Here is a 21634-nt window from a genome sequence, read left to right as displayed (position 1 = left end):
AACCAACTCATTACTGCGAATAACTGCATAAGATGGTCCACCTCAGATGAAATGGTAATATAAAAAACATTTGTGGAATCTAAGCAAATTTCTTGTGTGCTACTGATAAAATTAATTAAACTAGTAGGATCAACAAAACATTTTTATCAGTGCACTGTGCAGCCCTGCAACTTATATTGTATTTATTTAATTTTGTAACTTAACCAGTACAACAAAGGTGTTGTGTTAACACAAACCTACCACATTAATAATATTCATCTCTGTTAAGTTAGTTGAACTCAATCATGTTAAGTAAACTTAATGTAGTGTCAGTAAATCCAACATAGTAATATCATGTAGCTTTAAAGTAAGAAAGTTAAGTTAGAGTTTCTTTCCTTTGTTCACATTACTCGTGTTTTGCTTGTCCATTTTAAACAACACAGTTGTGTGGAACCGGTTGATATAACTTAGTTAAGTAAAATCAACATTTCATTTCTTAGAGTGTATCTCAACACAAAAATGTGTTAAAAAATAACACAGAGCTGTGTTATTTATTTTTTAAATGATCCTAAAATGCTTTTTTTGCCTGTATGCTAAAACTTAAATAAATAAATCACAAAAAAACTGCATAAAATTCACTTGCTGCATCCTCTGAGACATTACTGAAATTGACTTCTTCCAAAACAGCTTAGAACAGCGTGTCTATGACGCATGTCAAACTGTCATCTTGAAGTGGAATGGTGACTTTGTCATTCTTTAACACAGTGGCGTACTGAGTTGTTGTGCTGGGGAGTCCTATACACAAAAGATTGGGCTGATGGACTGCTGCCTCAGGCGATCACTCAAGAAGCTAGGGATGCTGGTTCCAATCTGGGAAAAAACATCAAATGGGGTGGCAATAAATCAGCACTGATCATCTGTGTTATAATGGGTTGTATCAATGTAGAAAATGTGTTGTCTATATTCATGACAATAAGCAATATCTTTGATTAAGTCAAACTTCACCAAAATTATGACAATATTTAAATATAATAATAATAACTTTATTTGTATAGCACCTTTAAAACAGAGGTTTGCAAAGTGTTTTGACAATAAGCAGAAACACAAATAAAACAGAGCATCATCATAACACAAGCAAAGAACATAGAAGGACAAAACCGCAACAACAGAGGAACCCATAAAAGATAAAGCCAGCAATGTAACATCATAATCATCATCCTAGTGGACCCATTACAGAGTCAGAAAACATGACAAGTTGGAAATACATTATGGAACCATTGATATGTAAAACTCCAGAGTAAAACTAAAGACCAAGAAAAAAATAAAACAAAGAACTAAAAACCCAGAATACCCTAGACGAATCCAGGAGACACAGGAAACCCACCTACATAAAAGAGAGACCTAAGGACCAGAAATGTAAGAGCAATAAAATAACAGGGGGAGACAAAAAGGAATATGAACCAAAGCATGAAGAAGTAGAATCAAAGCAATTAAGATGTATAAGGATAAATAAGTCAAAATGCAAAAATTAAAAAGCTCAAAGGGGTAAAATACTAGTCCTGATAAAATCATAATAACAATATTAATCAGCTATAAGGACACAGCAGTATAAGAGGTTAAGAGAATAAAAGAGCAGGAGGGGGTAAAAGCTCTGAAAATAACTGGGAGAAAAGAAGAGATACGATGGCAATAAGAAACAAGCAAGATAACAATAAAAAGCAGAGAGCGGCAGACAGAGAAGCATTAAGGTAAAATTTCAGGAAGCAGAGGGAAATTTAAAGAGAAAACTGATAGAAAGAGGGAAGATGTAGTAAAAGACATTAAAAGACATTAGACAACATCACATAAAAGCGAGTCTATAAAAATGAGTTTTAAGAAGTGATTTAAAGGACGTTACTGATTCTGCACGCCTTATCTCCTCGGGCAGGTCGTTCCAAAGTCGAGGCGCCCTGACAGAGAAGGCCCTGTCACCTTTAGTCTTAAGCCTCGACCTTGGAACGACCAGAAAGCCCCCGCCCGAGGATCCAAGGCTGTGGCCTGGCTCATAGGGGGTTAAAAGTTCTGTTAAATAGCTTGGAGCCAGACCCTTCAGTGTTTAAAAGTGATAAGTAAAATTTTAAAATCAATTCTAAAACTTACAGGGAGCCAGTGTAGGGATGCTAAAATAGGGGTGATGTGATGTCATCTGTTAAAACCGGTTAGAAGCCTAGCTGCTGAATTCTGAACTAGCTGTAGGCGGGAGAGAGATTTATGAGTGATACCAGGGAGAAGAGAGTTACAGTAATCGAGTTTGGAGAAGATGAAGGCATGGATGACTTTTTCAAGATCTGACCGGCTGAGTATTGATTTTTATTTTTGCAATAGTTCAGATATGGAAAAAGCATGACTGGACAACCTTTCTGATACGGGATGTGAAAGTGAGGTCTGAATCAAACATTACTCCTAGATTTCTGGCTGTGGGTCTGATGTTTTCTGAAAGAGTACCAAGACCGGAAAGCATGAGGTTGGAGGAGTTTGAATGTTAAAGAGTATTATTTCTGATTTTGAGTTATTGGGTTGTAGAAAATTCTGAGCCATCCAGCAGTTAATATCATTTAGACAGTCAGTAACAGCAGCTAGGCTCCTCTGGTCCTCAGGTCTCAGGGGCAGGTATATCTGTGTGTCGTCTGCATAGCAGTGAAAGGAGACCCCGTGATTCTGAATTATTTGGCCAAGGGGCAGCTATAAATAGAAAATAAAATGGGAACTAAAACCGAACCTTGCGGTACACCACAGGTAAGAGTAGAGGTAGAGGAGGAATGGTTACCTACGGTGGCTGCAAAGGTTTGCTCTGAAAGATAAGAATAAAACCAGCTAAGTGTAGTGTCCCTGATGCCCACCCAGTCTCTAAGACGTTCTATTAAAATAGCATGATCAATGGTATCAAATGCTGCACTGAGATCTAAAAGAATTAAAATGGCTCCCTCCCCTCTATCTGCTGCTAAAAACAAATCATTGGTCACCTTGAGGAGGGCCGTCTCAGTGCTGTGACCTGCTCTAAAACCAGACTGGACCTTCTCAAAGAGGTTGTTGTGAGACATAAAAGATGATAGCTGAGTAGAAACCACCTTTTCTAAAACCTTGGATAAAAAAGGAAGTTTTGAAATTGGTCTAAAATTATTAAAATCAGAGGGGTCAAGGTTCAGTTTCTTTAAAAGAGGTTGGACCACAGCGTGTTTAAAAACAGAGGGAACTACACCTTCTACCAAAGAACTATTGATTATTGATAAAATACTATCAATAGCAGAGTAGCAGATAACTAGGGATGTTCTGATACCATTTTTCCCTCCCGTTACGATACCAATACCAAGGTGTTGGGTATACCGATACTGATCCGATACCAGTCTAAACTATCTGAAGTGTGTGTTTAGACTCACAATTTATTTTAGTCTCAGAACATGGCTCAACTGTAAGAACTGCAAATGTACAGCGTCTCCGTGACCCTAAAGTTGTTTTCCTGCTGATTATTGAGTTTTACTGCTAAATATTAAACTAATAATACAGGGGGCTGCATCACAGGTTCTCTCTATCTCTCTGTCTTTTTTTAATACAAAGTTTAGTGCACTTTTCGAAATACAATAAAAAACTTACAACTCGTAGATTAACAATTGTTGTTAACAGATATGTACAAAGGGCCAGATCTTTTAAAGGTTTGCATGTATAAAAATGTGTGCAAACTCATTGCACACGCAAAGAAAAGTACAAACTGGTTCACTAACAGCGTGTGCTAAGGGTTGCATCTGTCAAAGGTGCAAAATAGCATGGCTGCGTCCAGTTAGTACGTTCCCCGCTATGAATATGCAATATGGGGCGTTTACACACAATGGTGCGTGTACTAGGGGGGAAAATATTAACATATTATTTTAGCACACGCAAAGCGATTTATCAAACCTGAAAGCAATTTTGCTCATAGAAACTGCGTCTATATTAAACCCGTCTCAAAGGGAGGTGCAAACTGTTTGTACGCACACACATGGCTGCGGTTATTGTGGCAAGAAGGAGACACTGAAACAATGAAAGAAGACGCAGAGAACGCATTTTTCACCCTTGTGTGAACATTTTTGGAATGAATGAGGAAAGTCATTAAAGCATAGCGGTCGATCGCATACTTTTGGGGGGTTTGCTATGTGGATTTATTGTGTCTTTTTTTCTGATGAGAGAGTGGATTATAGACTTTTGCCTTTACACTTACGTAAGTCATAGACATTTTAAAAAGACTTAAAAGACACTGGATAAGAACGAGGTTGCTGTTTTCGTTAGATTTGGACTTTAAGTTTATTATGAAATTATAAAGACTGGGATAAAATCTTTAATTTTGTTGTGACCTACTTTTCATTTAAGTTTATGCACAACATGTGCTTATGTTCTGGGGACGTGTTAACTAAATGGGAAGCACTTTAAACTCATTATGTTCTCTTGAGAGATTTATTACCCACACCGATGAAATCTGCAGGGGGTTATGTAAAGGGTTCTGTATCTTTGTTTGTTTCTTTGTTTGTATGTGTACAAGATAACTTGAGAACGGAAAGTCGGATCTTTACCAAACTTTCAGGGAATATTGTGATAGTACAGGGAAGAATCGATTAGATTTTGGTGATGATCCGCACACCCGTTCAGTTTTTCTCTGACTTCGAAATTTTGAACACCATAGTAATCAATGGGAGCGTGAGTTCCTCGGTGGCGCTGCTTAGGCGTGGGTCTGCCGCCTCAGACAGCCATTCTAGTTATGTTGTTGTTTTCTGTTTGGACTGACTTTAGAATTTTGTGTCTCTAACCTTTGACACTGGAATGAGAGTTTCATCCTCAGCATAAATAATTACAGGTGTAATCTGACATCTGGTGGTCACATTATGTAACTACAACTTGAACTCTTACACTTTTAATTTGAAATATTTAACAAGGAGTATCCAAGAATATATATATATATATATATATATATATTTAGAATTTCTACTTCCTAACTATGACCAGGCCAGGCTCTCTTACAGAAATGGCTGGGCTCCTGAAAGGCCCAGTAGATGCCTCCCCTCTGAAGTCATATGTTAATATGAATGCATCCATAGGATACATACTGTTAGCTAGCACCTTGGTCAACATTTGCAGCCTGGCTCCATTCAGATGTTTTTTTTTTTTTTTTTTGGTTTTGTTTTTTTTTTTATGAGTAAAAATGGTTATTTACATGTGTAATCAGAGGTTATGATGCTTCAACTTAGCATTGATTGGCCCCTATATGACAAGGCCCCAAAAACCTGCCCTTTATTCAGTATCAGAATCAGAATTTGAGTTTTATTGAGAGTACATTCTCACATATAAGGAATCTGACTTGGTGCAAAACAAATATAGATGAAGAATGAAATATCAAGGGGGTAGAAACTTAAGTACATTAGTAGAGAAAAATATAGAAGCAAAATTAAATCATTAAATACAATATAAACTTTACAGATGTATGCAGAAAGGTGCAAAAAAAAGGAGAAACTGCAGATGTGGAGGTATAGTGATAAAAAGTTTATAGTGCAGTTTTCTTAAGGATAAGCACACACAGTGTCTGCTGGTTCTGGAAATCAGTGAGAGTCTGTGGAAGGAGTGGGGAGGGCCAGATTATGTTCATGAGACTAACAGAAGAGAAACTGTTCTTGTGGCCTGAGGTTGTGGTACTGATGGGCCAAGGCCTCCTACCAGAGGGAGGCCTCAAAAAGTCCAGGGTGAGAGAGGTCGGCCACACTTTGCCTGCATGCCTCAGAGCCTTGGAGGCACACTGGTCATGGAAAGATGGTACTGTAGCCAATCAACCTCTCTTCAGAGCTGATAATAAGCTGCAGCCTGTTTCTGCCTCACCATGGACACAGCATGCTAGAGTGTGATGGATGAAGTTAGGATGAGTTTCATGATAGCAGTGTAGAGGTGCAGCATCATATTCATTTGCAGGTTGAATTTCTTCATCATCCTTTGTTGTGCTATCTCAACAAGGGATCTGATATTGAGCTCCCATTTGAGGTCCTGGGATTTAAAGGTCCCCAGGAGGTGGAGAGAGTCGACTGTGGAAACTGGGGATTCATAGAGGGTTATGGGGGCATGGGCGGCAGTGTCCTTCCTAATATCTAAACCATCTCCAATGTCTTTAGAGCATTAAACTCCAGGTTGTTAGGCCACACCAGGTCACCTGACGGTCCACCTCCCAACCAGAGATGAGTCTGATACCCCTTTGAGCAGTGATGACTATGACCACTAGATGGGGGATACTGACTTATCAGCAAATTATGCACTGTGTTATGTTGATAGGAATAACACTATGCCCAAATAACACCCCAGTGGTTCTGGTCATCTTCCTATAAAATAATTATTAAACAGTGAAGCCAAACATGATTGAATATTGTCAAATGTGATATAACCAAGACGAGAATGAGAGTAAAAATAATATTTGAAGTCATTATTCACTAAATGAGCTCTGCAATGGTTGGGGAGTTTTTTCTTTTTCTAACCTGATTAAAGTCCTGATGTAGTTACTCACTTTGACCACTAGATGACATTCATAGTCACATCATCTCATTTTATTCTTAATCAAAGCACACACAGAAGACTGTAATTTACAGATTATTTTGACAATGGTTTCAAAGAAGAATGTGAAAAATGTTTAAAGGAGACTTGCACTAGTGTTTAGTGTTATCCAATGATTATATTGTTCCTCTCTGTTGCCTGAACACCCTGAACACACCATCCCCACAGAGAAACATGGGGGTGGCATGCTCTGGGGATTCTTTTCTTCAGCTGGGACAGGGAAGCTGGTCAGAGTTGATGGCAAGATGGATGGAGCCAAATACAGGGCAGTCTTGGAGGAAAACCTGTTAGAATCAATAAAAAGTTGAGACTGGGGCAGAGGTTAACCCTCCAGCAGGACAACAACCCTAAACATACAGCCAGAGCTACAATGGAATAGTTTGGACTGAAGCATATTTGTGTGTTAGATGGCCCAGTCAATGTCTACACCTAAATCTCATTGCGATTCTGTGGCAAGACTTGAAAATTACTATTCACAGATGCTCTTCATCAAATCTGACTGAGTTTGAGCTATTTTGCAAAGAAGAATGGGCAAACATTTCAGTCTATCTATCTAACTATCTAACAAATGCACTTAAAATAACACAAATTGTGTTGAACTGTTTAACACATGCATTTAAAATAACATAAATTGTGTTAAACTGTCTAACACATGTGGTGTGTACAACTTCTTAGGCTTTTTTTTTACACATCTTGTGTTGAAATCCACACAAAATGTGTTATGCATGTAACAACACATTTTTTTTTTTTTTTTTGTCGTTTTTCAACACATCCTTTCTGAGAGTGAACCCTTCTGCAAACAGGCACACTTTCAGTAGCAACAGGCTGAGATATAAACATGTTAAATAAAACCAGACTGGCTGGGAAAACAGGCATGTATATTAAAATCACCTAAAATAAGGTTTTTATCATATTAGAAATCAAATGTGACAAAAACTCAGAAAACCCATGAATAAAAACAATGTCCGGTCGAGGAGGTCTAGAGATCTTCAAAAGAGGTAAAACTAGAATGGCCGTCTGAGGCAGCAGACCCACACCTAAGCAGCGCCAACGAGGAACTTATGCTCCCATTGATTACTGTGGTGTTAAAAATGTCATTTTCAATTTTGGACAAATAATGAAACAGAAAACAAAAAAAGCACTCCCTGTCTGAAATTATGTCATTTAATAGCCTATTCATTATGTGCATTTATATTTTTGGCTTATCATAGAATAACTTGTATATACAGGGGAGTGATGATTAAATGATCTTCATCATCTTCCTTGCAGTCATCTTCTTCTTCATCATCTGAAGGTGAACCTGTGGAAGCAGATATTAGTGGAATGGTCTCAGCGGCCATTGTGGCCATCTGGTAAGCTGGAGGCTGTTTAGTAGGTCAGTGGTGATACACCTCTCAGAGAGTGTGTGAGCACATAGGATACAACAACACCCGCATATGGTTATAAACGCGACCACTATCATTAGGGAAATGAATATGGCGGTGATCAGACCTTTCCACTGCCCAATGCCTGAATCTTCAGCCATTTTGTTTGCAAGGGATTTTAGATCATGCAAGGCTTTGGTGACTGATTCATCTGCAGCTGTATTGTTAGCAATTTAGATATAGCATTAGTATCTAAACATAGCACAAACACCCCCTTTTTACCCCATATGCATGTCTAAGGCCATTCTAATTTGTAGAGTCATTAGGCATGTGGCAGCTGGTTGTTCTGAAAGGCCAGAAATGGCATCTCTGGTCAGATTAGTCATGTTCCAGACATTATAGTGCCTGTAATTTATGCAATTTATGTAAAAACTGCATTTGCTGTCGTGTCTCTGCAACTGTTTTCTTTATAGCCTTGGCTAGTTTCCGTTTTGTTTGTGTCGTTGGTCTGTGTTGAGTTTCTGTTTTGCTTTTTTTCCATTTCTGCTAACATGCATATGGCTTTGCTATACAGCCCTGCATAAGGTTTGGGTGGTTCCTGTGCAGAGATGAATCCTTTGATTTATTTGTGTCTGCTGTTTGGCTCTCACTCTGAGAGTTCTGTGAGATGCGGTTCACCTGACCTTGATCCCCTTCCTGAAAGCTCTCTGGGTAGTTTGTGCTTTCCCTCCTCCAGGTTCCTCCCTCGTTATCAGTTTCTAGTGGGGTTTCTGTGTGACTTGAACATTTCCCATATCTCCTCTCCTCTCATACTTCTGTATAATTAAGCCAAGGACCAACGCCTTTTCAATCAATGTTGATTTTAAGTTACTACAGTGAGAACTATGTGTACTCCAGCCAGCTTTATCAAGAATACCCACCCCAAGTTTTGTTTATTTGTCATTCAGTTTGTTTATTTGTCTTTAACTTGTTTCCCTGTTTGCACCTGCTCTTCAGTATTTATGACTGTGTAGTCTAACTGATCTAACCCTGAATCTAATATGGATTTGTTTACCCAACGTAGGTTCTTTTATCATTTATGTCCAGAAAAGCTTGAATCATAAAATCAATTGTCAGGAAACCAAGGATCAAACTTATGTATGCTTAATTATTTTACTTAACTTATATCAAATCATGACCCTAATCATCTAGTTTAATAGTAAATTGTGTTATTTTGCTTTAAGTGAGCCAACTAGTTTTGTGCAGGGCTTTGTGCCAGTGTTGGAGCAACTGCTGCCCCTCCTGCCCTGTTTACAGGTGTAATAGGGGACAGTGGACTTTATAACTATTTTTATTTGTCTGGCACTTCAAGTTTCTGTCAATGAGAGAGATTATTCATCAGTCTGTTAAGTCAGCATTCTTACCTTTTTCCATCTTTTTGGAGATCAATAATAACAGGCAGGGGTAAAAAATCGGCAGGCTAAACTCAGACACTGAGAACTAGGGACTGGGCCAATAATCACTAAGGTCTGTCAGGGAAAATAAGGCTCGAAAGTAATGCACACGGAGGAAAAAAGACAGACTCGCACAGAGGACAGGGAGTGAATGAACTAAATACACAGGGAGAACGATAGTCAGCCGGGGATCACCAGGTGCAGCCACTCAGACGATCAACACAGGTGAGACACATGAGGATGATCAGGATGCAGGGAAGACAGGTGGGGATGGGCAGGAAGGAGTGATCTGGAAAAGAGACACAAAATAAGTAACCAAAATAAAACAGGAAATGACAAGACTACAAACATGAGGGAAAAGGTAACTTAACTAACTGAGCCAGGGGGATGTGACATATATGTTCCAGAGGGGACTCCAGAGAGGACTGTGGCCCCCAAAAGCCAAATGACTGGTCATTTTCATGTTGTCGGCAGAAAGCTTGGACCTCCTTTTGGCTTTTAGTGTTTATTTTTTTACTCAGTACTCAATGCTTTTTAAAATATTAAGTACATACTTCATTCAAAAAATACTTATGTAGTAGTGATTTTAAAAAAACTACAGAAAAGCCGGACTTACTTACTAACTTGTTTATTGGTAAGGACCAAAAAAGCAGAGAAAAGGTGCTTAAGGAAGGAGAATCAAATGAATGTCCTCCACCTTTCAAGTTTTTAGTTTTCAAATATCCGTTTACTATTTTCAGTTTAGTTTTCATTTTCATAAATGCTCTGGGTTAAGTTTTTATGCTCTTGTAGTTAGCTTTGTTCATCTGTTTTTAAATGAAAGTCTTTTAAAATGGCTTCTTGTTGTAATTATGTTGCCCTCTAGTGGTTTATTCAGGGTTTAGATAGTTTAATTCCAATGTCCAACAGCCTGGCAAATTGATAGGTCCTTATATTATTGAATCAATGATCTGTAGGCATTAAAATCACTGCATAAGTACATGCAGTTTTTATAGGCTAATCAGTCGGGTTCTTCACTTTATTGATAACTGTATGAATATTAGTCAAAACACCAAATGCATAGATTTGTTTCATCATGTTACATAAAACGTGTGCCGCCAGCTGGCTGGCTCCCCACACCGCACATTAAATAGGGTGGTCTGTCAATGACTCCCGGGCCACTTTTTCTCCCCAGTCTGCCCCTGAATGGGTCTAAAATGATTAAAATCAGAGAGGTCAAGGTTGGGTTTCTTTAAAAGAAGTTGGACCGCGGCGTGTTTAAAAACAGAGGGAACTACACATTCTGTTAAAGAACTATTAATTATTGATAAAATACTGAGTCCAACTGTGCTAAAAACTTCCTTAAGAAATTTGGTTGGAATAAAATCAAGACTGCACTTAGCTGTTTTCATGTGGGATAAAATTTCAGCTAAAAAGGACATTATAGCATTACAGCATTTTATAATTAGAATAAAATGCTGCCCTTGTGTCTTGCAGGTGACGTATGGCAAAGATGATGCTCAGATGTAGAGGTGATCAGCACAGGATTATTTATCATGTAAAATTCAAAGAAGTTTGGACTTTTGATTTTATAGGGGCCACTGGCATCTTTCACTAGGTGGCGCTAGAGGAAAACCATGACATTAGCATTTGAAAAGTGTAAAGGGGCAGACCCCAATCATATGTGTGAAATTTGATTGAAATTGGATGTTTCATTTGAGGGTTACACCCACTTCCTGTCTCACGGCGAATGATCAAAATGGCCACCATGGCCACTTGGGCATCTGAAAATAAAACATGTCAATGTTGGGGCAGATCCTGAGGACTTCAGGTCAAAGCCAGAGCATGATAGGTTCAACACAGTAAGAGTAATACAGAAATGACCCACTTCCTGTCTGAGGCGAAGGATCAAAATGGCCGCCATGGCCACTGGGGCATCTGTTAATGAAACATGCCAAGGTTGGAACAGATAGTTAGGTCAAAATCAGAGCATGATAGGTTCAACAAGAGGAATAGAGAAATTACCCATTTGCATCACTTCCTGTTGGCAGTAGAGGGCGCTATGATGAGCTGTTTTCATGTGAGTGTGTTCAGTGTGATACTGTTGTGTTGCCATACAACTCTGAAGACCATAGAATGATGTCCTCCTACACAGGAAAATCTGGGGAGTAATTTTTCCAGAGTAAAAAGTGTTTTACTCAAAAATAGTAAAATTTACTCTTTATTGAGTATATTTATCACCAGCCACCAGGAGAGTTGGAGTAAAAACACAGAGTAAATTCTGCTGGAGTAAAACTTAACCACACCCACTTAAGTATCAACTCAGCTGCCATCACTCATGTACGGTCACAGCTGCAGCTCGTTAGGTGTCCCAGCTGTAGATAATCCTTGGCAATCAAGATCTTCTCACCTGGTGATGAACCTTCAGACACCTGTGTACTACAGCTTCTAGTCAGGTGACTCCTCTTCAACCTTTGATAATCCAGTGATTTTTCAGTGAGTTTTTCTTCCCTTGTGTAACTCCATCCTTTTAGTTCTTTAAGGGGAGGGGCTATTTCAAAATTTTCAAAAAACCATGTATGAGACTGTCAGTGCATCTGTTGGCACCGGCAGGCAATGCTTCTGTCATGACTTACAATGTAGCAAAGCTGTGGTTTTGCCACACTGTGTCTCTACCCCACCAGAGAGGGAGTAATTGGCTGAACTGGATCCTGCGATGTTAATAGCTGACTCTATACTACTGGGACTAATGGGTGAAGTTTCTGCTCTTTTGAGTGGTTTCAATTTTCATGTGGGAGTAAGTAGTGATGAATAATGCTTTCTATCAAGTTGATTGACTCTTATGAGCTCAAGTACAGCAAGCATGAGCAGTCATATCTCAATTGCAGATACAGTCACATACAGACAGCGTGGTCTGCAACATTGACCCCCTCACTCATGGTGTCATGCTTCAGAAAACACATCTCACTAAAAACATCAACTAATAAACTAAATATGCATAATTTTTTAGAATGTTCACGTTCATTGCAAAGTTGTTATTATGCATGTTTAGACTATTAGTTGATGTTTTTAGTGAGAAGTGTTTTTTGAAGTGTAACACCATGAGTAAGGGGGTCAATGTTGCAGACCATGCCGTCTGTACGCAACACTGTCTGTGGTTGAGAATAAATAGTAGCTATTCATGATTCCTGTTCCAAAGCTTATCAAAGTCATTCAACTTGTGTGAGAGCCATTCTTCATCACTGCATGCCTTAATATCAAACCGGAAAAGCACTCACAAAACAAAGACTTCCACCATTAGTGTTAACTCCCAATAGTTAAGAGTCCTTTAAGGGCATTACTTGATACACAGTGCTCGTGATCTGCCAAGTACTCCCTCCCTGATGGGGGTGGAGACATGGTGTGTCAAAGCATTTGCTTCGCCACATGTAGAGTTTGTATTACAACATTGCCTGCCGGTGCCAACAGATACACTGACAGTCTCACCCATGGTTTTGGGTACATCAACATATTTGAATCACACAGAATTTATTCAAAGAAATTACATAAACCAAATTTAAGTAAATTAGGTAAATTCTATGAGCTACATTTGTTTTATTCAGTTTCATTACATAAGAGGTATTTAACTGTTTATATTAGAATTACTTAATTCAATTGGATGGAAATTTGTTATGTAATTGAATTACATAAACCTGGCAAAATTGGTGAATTAGTTCTTTGAGTGCAGGCATACAGAGTGAGTAAATTCTTTGCCATCAAACATTAGCTTGATCTTAACAGTTGCTAAAAATTGAATTCAGATAATTCATTTAATGTTTTCTTACCTCCGCCAAGGAGGTTATGTGATCGACAGGGTTTGTTTGTTAGTTAGTTAGTTTGTGTGTTAGCAACAAAACTAAAAAAAAAAACTCCCCATAAAATTTTGGCGTTTATACAGTTTGAAAGACGCACGCCCGGTCGAGGAGACGAGTTGGAGCATAACAGAGAGAAAGACAACGAATTGTAGCGAGAATACCCACAATGCTGGGAGGAATAGAGAAATATTCACCTTCTGCCGTGACTTGGTGAGACCCTGGGTGAGACTGTCAGTGCATCTGTTGACACCGGCAGGCACCATCACAGTCTGCCCTTGGCAAAGCCAATGTTACGCCTCACCATGCTTCCACCCCACCAAGAGAAAATAAGACAGAAATGAATTTATAGCGAGGCGAGATGTTCTGCTGTAATTTGTGATAAAAATCTGCAAATGAGCCTTTTAAGAAAAAGTGTAAATAAACAATGAAATACTGCTAATCTTGATTTCTAAGAGTTCATTGAGAAAAAAAACAGCTCTATAATGAATAAACTATGGTGGGAATTACTCTGTAGCGAGTACAATTGCAATAGAGTTGTTTTGATTTTGTTCATTGTGGAGTACAAAATCATCATTTAGAGTTAAATAAAAACACTTGTTAGAGTAAAAACAACTCTGAAAACATTACTCCACAAGCAGAGTGAATTTTACTCCAAATAGACTGGGACCAAATGTTATATTTTTCAGAGTAAAATTTTACTCAATTTGAGTAAAATGTACTCAGATAAATTTACTGTGTAAGTTACATCAGTTTTCAGTAAATAATTGTCCAAAAAGAGGCCTTATTTTGAAAATTCTGGTGAAGCTGATGGACTTCCTGTTGAGATTTTAACATGGGTCCAAGAGGCTTTCTTGTAGGTCTGATGATGATCCATATGCAGACCTAAAATTCATAAGCCTGGGTTGAACAGTGTGCATGGATTGTTTTTTGTTGTTGTTGTTGTTGTTTGTTTTTTTTTTTTGTGGCAACACATTAAAAGCACATCAAAAATCAGTGGAGTCAATGTTCGACTGGCAGAAGGGGGCGCTGTGACAAAGTAATGATATTGATGCATGGACGTATTCAGGACCAATGTATGATTATTTATTTTAAGTTTGGTGATGATTGAAATAAACACTAGAAAATTATAAGGCAATATTGGTGTAATTTCACAGCACAAAATAGACAAAAACAAACTGTAACTTTGGGCTCTGATAACGGCCCGCCCTATGGTGAAAACTCACCGTTGGCACAGCTTGCTCTATTATCATGTACAACTTACTTGCGAGAATCAAGTAAAATATACTTACTGACAAACCTAAATTTACAGAATAAATTAAGTACATTTTACTAACCTAAATATAACTCATTATTTTATCGACTTTAACTAGTTAAGTAAAATCAATCAAGGGAACATTAGATTTACCAAAACATTAAGTAAATGTAATGTATCTTCTATATTTATTATTATGAAATTATTTAGTATTTTTATTTATTCTTTCTGTTTGACATTATTAATTACTTAGTTATATGAGGTAAAATAACCCTGCATAACCATGCATGTTGCTTATTGACTTTTGTTAAAGTTACATGATTCATACAAAAAACATTTAACAGAATTTTAGTACAAACTATACTACTGCAAAAGTACAGTAAACCATGTTTATTTTTTTTTAAATCAAACTCCATAAATGACACACAACATCACATTAAGTTTGGAGACAGCTAACAAACACAGTATTCACTATCACTTTTCACAACATTTCACAACCATCAACTAGGGATTCACAATATATAAGAAAGTTATTGGTACTGACTTTAAATCAAACATCAGATACTGGCCAACATAGTAATACAATATACAAACAAACAACGGGGTGCTGCTTCCTTGTTTACATGCCCAAATCTAATGCCATGTCCCTGGGGTGAGGATGATCTGAATACCTTAAAACAAGCATTAACATTGGTTAAAATGCATTAACATTATACAAATTTTGAGATAAAACACTGAATACAATCCTTTCCTGGATGCTTTATCTTCACTAACAATCTCAGAATAAAATACTGCACTACCTTACAGCACAGCTGGACTCAGGGGCATGATGCTAATCTCCAGCAGAGACATTCATCACTTACTCCACTTCTCTGTTAGCTGTCAGAATGTGTACATACTTTAGGAGCCAAGTGTTTAAAGTGTTACAGCTACCAATTTTCCCACAAAAGGCACATATTTTTGCATCCATTCAGATGTAAATTAAAGTGCATTACAAAAAAAACACACATTTTAAATTCCAACAGTCTTTTCATTGTTCAGAGCTGAAGAGGGCACTGCCAGTCAGAGCATAAAGCACTTCACTCCTAATGAAACGATAATTTTTTACTTTTTACTCATTGAATGATCTTTATTTGTTGAATGTATCCTAATATTTTGACCCTGACTCACAATAAAATAAAATTCTAAACAAACAAACAAACAAACAAACAAACAAAAGGTTCAGTGTGTCATTTAAATTCTGTCATCCTGTGCACTTTTTAAAACATTGTGTTAAAGTTTTTTGTTGTAGTTAAATATAAACTGTAGTGCTTACATCACTTGTGTTTGGTAATGAGCTGTTTTGGTGTCTTTTGTCTATTTATGAACAGGCGGGGGGTTCTGGGTACCACCATGCTGTGCAGCAGTGGACAGTTTCATTCCCCGAGTTTTCTCACAAGAAGAGAATATTTTAGATTTGATGACCAAACAATAGAAGATCTGTTAAGTACGCTGATGGTGCTAATCATATTAAATATCCTTTTGTTCTGGTTGGTTCTTCTTGTGAGTGATTCCCACCTGGAGCCATCACTGATGGTTTCATATAGATGCCAGAGGGGAAACTTTCCTTTAGCATCATTACTACACTAGGGGGCGCTGCACATGAGGAGAGGGTTGAGCTTACTGTCCATATTTAACAGTGCACCTAAAACAAGAGTATACTGATGTTAAACAGCTAGTTTAGAATTCTTACTGTGTTTCTCTGCAAAGATATTGCTTTTGCTCTTTCACAAATACTGTGATCCAGCATTTTCACAATACCGCTGTGAGAGCGTTCATTTGCAGGAAAAGAAACAACGAAGCCTTCAGCAGGAAAACTGGATCCACACTGGCTGGATAAGGATGCTGAGCCTTATGGGTATCTGCTTTAAGTTCATACATCAGTTCAGAAGAATATTTTAGGAGTCCTGTACTGTGCTGGCCGGAGACTCTTCTTCATCATTAAAGTTATTTTTGTTGGTTTAAGTTGGCCAGACTCCTGTTGATCAGTGTTATATTTGTGTTCTGGTCACCATTTTATGTATGTTGATTATAATAAATACTTTATAAGTTGTCTGATTTCACACAATTTATTTAAACTGAACTTGAAATAGCTTAAGTCTAATTCTAGCATATATGAAATAACACTTATAGTGTCTCAAAATAACACAGTCAGTACAGCATATTTAGAAGATGTGAAGTCCATCCAAACTTAGATCAGTTTAAGTTCACTTTTTCCAGCCTCTGCTGTTGGTACAACACTACAGAAAACACATTATTATCAGACAAACTAATAGGTTTGAACACTGTTAAAATCAGGAGCTTGTATGTGTGTTTCTCCTGTATTTTTAATGCTGGAGCTTTGGCAGAGGAGAAAAATGAAAACAGCCACTTGACTTTGATGCAACGAAACATTTGAATTCTAACTTATGGAACTGACATGAAATCTACTGACAGTTAAATTATTCAACAAGTGATTTATGATCTTATGGAGAGTCAGAGCGCTGTTGTTGACGTTTTCTACCGTGGACATGCTGGTGTATCATCACGTTAGCAAATTGATTAAATCTCTTCCCACAGATTTTGCAGACAAATGGCCTCTCTCCAGTGTGGATTCTCTGGTGTGTCTTCAAATGACCTAACCGAGTAAATCTCTTCCCGCAGCAGCCACAGGAGTAAGGCTTCTCTCCAGTGTGGATTGTCTGGTGATTCTTTAAACTACCTAACTGAGTAAATCTCGTCCCACAACTGTCACAAGAGTAAGGCTTCTCTCCAGTGTGGATTCTCTGGTGATTCTTTAAATTACCTGACAGAGTAAATCTCGCCCCACAACTGTCACAAGAGTAAGGCTTCTCTCCAGTGTGCATTCTCTGGTGATTCTTTAAACTACCTGACTGAGTAAATCTCATCCCACAACTGTCACAAGAGTAAGGCTTCTCTCCAGTGTGGATTCTCTGGTGATTCTCCCAGTGATATAATCGACCAAATCTCTTCCCACAGAGCTGACAGTTTAAACCTTTTTCAGGCCTGTGATCAGTAGGTTGTTGGATTTGTTCCTCCTGGTGAGAGCTGCCTGGGTTGCTTTCAGGCTGTTCCTACAAAGAAACAAAAGGACAGAGAAGGAGACGATCATAAGAACATTATTTTAGGATACATGCGCCCTGATAACAGGTTCAAAGGTAAGGCTTCCTTGAATAGTTATGTCATCATGGCTAATAATCATTCTATGATGATCTGCTATGGGTTGCAGCAGCTCTGTGTGAGTTCAAACGTAGCCTAGTTGGAACCAAAGTTCTTAATAATGACTGAGTTTGCACCATCAACATTTAAGGTGTTGTACCAGTTGAGACAGTTTGAACGTAGGTTTACGTAAGTAAGCTTTATTTATGTCCACCCAGCCTTGATCAGAGTGATGGATTTCAGCTCTTTATAGAGATCTGGCTCATCTGGCCTAGCTCAGTAAAAAGAGACTCCACAATATGTTGAAGTAAAAAGCAGTGGCAACATTTATACAGAAAATTTGCAGATTTACTCCTGTGGACATCTAACTGTCAGATTCTAGATTAGAAAGCTCACGTCAGTTGGTAACCATAGTAACCAGTGGAATTTAAAATCACATAACTGTTATTTGGTCCCTTCTGTGGTAAACATGGGGTTTAAGATGGTGGAGTATGATTGAAGGGAATGAAAATCTAACTATTTTGCCATATTCAGCTGATTAAACACTGATTTAAACATCCTTATAAATACTATTTTTACTAAGTTTGTTGGTCTAAATGCTCCTAAATACTGGGCCTACTCACTGGACTTTTAACAGCTTTAAAATAACTCACCACTTCAGCTGAACTCATGATGCTGCCAGTTTCACTCTTCTCTTTCTCAGGATGGTCCTCCATTTGTGAATCCGCTGTGACATGAACAAATAAGTCAGAGAAAAGTCCAGTAATCCTGACTACAGCAGACTAAAGCAGTATGACAGTTAGCATTAATGTAGCCACACATTTCTAAGTCTAAAAGCATTTTAAGACCTCATGATTCAAGTAGTTTGTTCTTGCAGTAACAGCAGCTGAAGCTCCTGTTTCTCTGCTAAAATAACTGACTCAGCAGCTTGGTTTGGCTGTTTCACTGACTCTGATGTGGTTGAAGTCTGTAGAACAGTGAATCCTGAAGTTAACTGGAGTTTGTTTCTGATATTTGTTCACATGTGAAGCCCTTTAAAACGCTGATGATCAACTAGAAATCACAAGAGAGTTTGCTTTTTTCCTACCCTCAAAGGGAACTTTAGCTACCTCTGCTAATGTGCTAATGGACGTCTACCTCTTTGTCTTGTTGCTGAAAACTCAGATAGATGGAACGGTGATTTGACAGATGCACTACTGGTTTCCATGGTAAAAAAAAAAAAGACTTTGACATTCTAGGAGTGTTTTGAAAATAAACAGTCCACTAACTGACCTGAAAGAACAGTTAACTGTTGAGAATTCTGTTTCAGACATGTTTATTACACAAAATCAATGTATCATGATACTTCTCCCATCATGCTCTCTGTATCCTGATAATTGGGGCCTTTGTATCCTGATATGTATCCTATTGTGGCCTCTGTTTCTTTATATGACTAGTATCCTGACCCTTGTATCATGATCATTTTAGTATTGTGGCCTTTTTTATCCTGATACTTAACGTGTGATGGTCTCTGTCTGGTGATCTGTGTCATATCATGGCCTCTCTGTCGTAACAAGTGTCCTATGTTGGATTTTGTATCGTCATATAAATCACATTGTGGATTCTACATCATGATACATATTTTGTTTCATGGCTTCTGCCTCATGATACCTGTCTTATTGTTGTCTGTATGTTCTGACAATGAAACAAAAAGTAGGGCAATTTTTGTTTGGTGCATTATTTCTTTGATGTGACAATGCTTCTTGGAAATAAATCTTATACCGTTGGAAAGCCTGTTTATTACCTCCCCCAAGGAGGTTATGTGATCGGGTGGGTTTGTTTGTTTGCTTGTTAGTTTGTTAGTTAGTTTGTTTGCAACATAACTCAAAAAGTCATGCACAGATTTTCATAAAATTTTCAGGAAATGTCAGAAATGGCATAAGGAATAACTGATTAGATTTTGGGACTGATCCGGATCACCATCTGGATGCAGTAACTTTTAAAGCATTCTGTACTATTGGGAGATAAGTCTGCGCTGTTACCACTTTACACCAGGAGATGGCTGACATGAGTAACTTATTCAAAGTTTTGGAGTTTACGGACTTTGTAGGACACACGCCCAGTCAATGAACGAGTCGGAGCATAACAGAGACAAAGACAGCAAATTGTAGCGACAATATTCACAATGCTGGGAGGAATACAGGAATGTTCACCATCTGCCATGACTTTCAGTCGTCCGGTGAGACCATGGGTGCTTCCGCCATGACAATCCACACGTAGCGAAGCCAATGTTTTGTCCTACCGTGTTTCCACCCACCGGGGAGGCAGTAATCGGCAAATTACATTTTGGGAGTCATCCGGATCACTGTCTGAATCCAGGAATGTTTTTAAAGGATTCATCACTATTGGGAGATAGGGGTAATGGCGGAGGTCTGCACTCTCTGAGTGCCTTTCTAGTTACCCTTTTAAATGATGCCAGACTTGTAAGGGACATGCATTTGTGGGATGAGCAGCAGAGCTGAGTGTGTGGGTTGCGCCCATGAAAAATGTGCCAGATCTTCTCTGCCAATGCCAAACAACTGATTTTGCTGTTGCTATTGACTCTTGTTTTGAGCTTCTGGTACCCCCAGGTGCTGCCAGCATCTGTGAGCATGGGCCCTGCTACAGTGGTCAGTAGATGTCTGCTTCAAGAATCAGCATGCCACATTTGACTGATCAGGATAGGGCCTGTCAGTTGGGCAACTTCAAGCTGGTGTTCCGAAAAACCAAGTTGTGGCATTGTTTGGAGTGAACCCTAGTACCATCTCCAAACTGAAGGCCAAGTTCCATATAACAGGGGATGTCAGAGACAGGCCGCGAAGTGGGCGTCCCAAGAAGACAACACCCCAAGAATACTGTTTTCTCACCCTGTCAGCAAGAACTCTATCCTCCAAGATGACAACACTCGCCCCCACAGAGCGGGGTTTATCAGAGACCAGAATTTGGGAGTGGAGAGGATGGAATGGCCTGCCAGCAGTCCTGACCTTAACCCCATTGAACACTTGTGGGATCAGCTTGGGTGTGCTGTTGGTGCCAGAGTGACCAACAAAACCACGTTGGCTGACTCGCGCCAAATGCTGGTTGAAGAATGTGATGCCATCCCACAGCAGTGTGTGACCAGGCTTGTGACCAGCATGAGGAGGAGGAGCCAGGCTGTTATGGCTGTGTATGGTTCTTCCACACGCTACTGAGGCTCCTGTTTGTTAAAGACCCTGTAAGGTGAAATCCAAAGTTTTTGTCTTAACACTCTAGAAATGTTGGAATATGGTTGCTGTAAACATGTGAAAACTCTGAGATCTACATGAGACTGAATTCTGGATTTAGGCCATTTAATCTCTTTACTGGCTTGGGTTCATGTGGGCGGGGCCAATATGTGGGCTCACGATGTCATGAGCCCACAGTAGAGAATGACCCCGCCCCTCTAACTCTACAATATTGTGGAAGGAAGCAGTCACCTGGAGCAGGGACTTCTGGTTCATTTTGTGCAAAGGAATTCAGTCTTGTACTCTTGTTCCGTTCTATAATGTTCATGTTTCATTGCAAAGTTATAGTTTTGCATGTTTTGTTTATTGGTTCATGTTTTTAGGGGAAAATATTTTTCAACGTATGACACCATGAGTGGGGGGGTTAATGCTGCAGACTGCCCGTGTCCTGAGTGGGCGGGGTTTCAGCTCATTCAACAGACACGCCCACACCATCCTGGAGCAGATTTAACTGCCTCATTTTTCATGATTTGAAGCTTAATTTTATAAAATTTAAGATGTTTTATGTGACTGAAATGTGACCTGGGGGTTCATAACACGGTGATGTATAATACCACAAACCTAAATACAGATTTATTTTTACTTTACAGGGTCTTTAAATGAATAAATTGTTTAATTGTTAATATGTCTTGTTTCTTCAAACTTCAATCATCCAATCCACCAAACACCAAACAAGAGTCAATGGCAGAATCAGCTGTTT

General features: G+C 38.7%; 1 protein-coding gene and 1 long non-coding RNA gene across 2 annotated transcripts in view; one reads left to right on the top strand and one right to left on the bottom strand.

The window, feature by feature from the left end:
* The window catches only part of LOC121521941 (protein shisa-like-2A), a 56813-nt gene that overhangs the window by 24371 nt on the left and 10808 nt on the right, over positions 1–21634 (top strand). The window lies entirely within an intron of this gene.
* On the bottom strand, positions 5398–9489 carry LOC121518401. The gene is made up of 3 exons (XR_005992649.1): positions 9341–9489; positions 7801–7873; positions 5398–6857 (listed from the first exon to the last, which is right to left on the bottom strand). It is a non-coding gene; the product is annotated as an uncharacterized LOC121518401 (long non-coding RNA).

Source organism: Cheilinus undulatus, linkage group 2, assembly GCF_018320785.1.
Source record: "Cheilinus undulatus linkage group 2, ASM1832078v1, whole genome shotgun sequence".
In the NCBI taxonomy this organism is placed as follows: Eukaryota; Metazoa; Chordata; class Actinopteri; order Labriformes; family Labridae; genus Cheilinus; species Cheilinus undulatus.
This window is presented reverse-complemented; position numbering and strand designations above follow the sequence as displayed.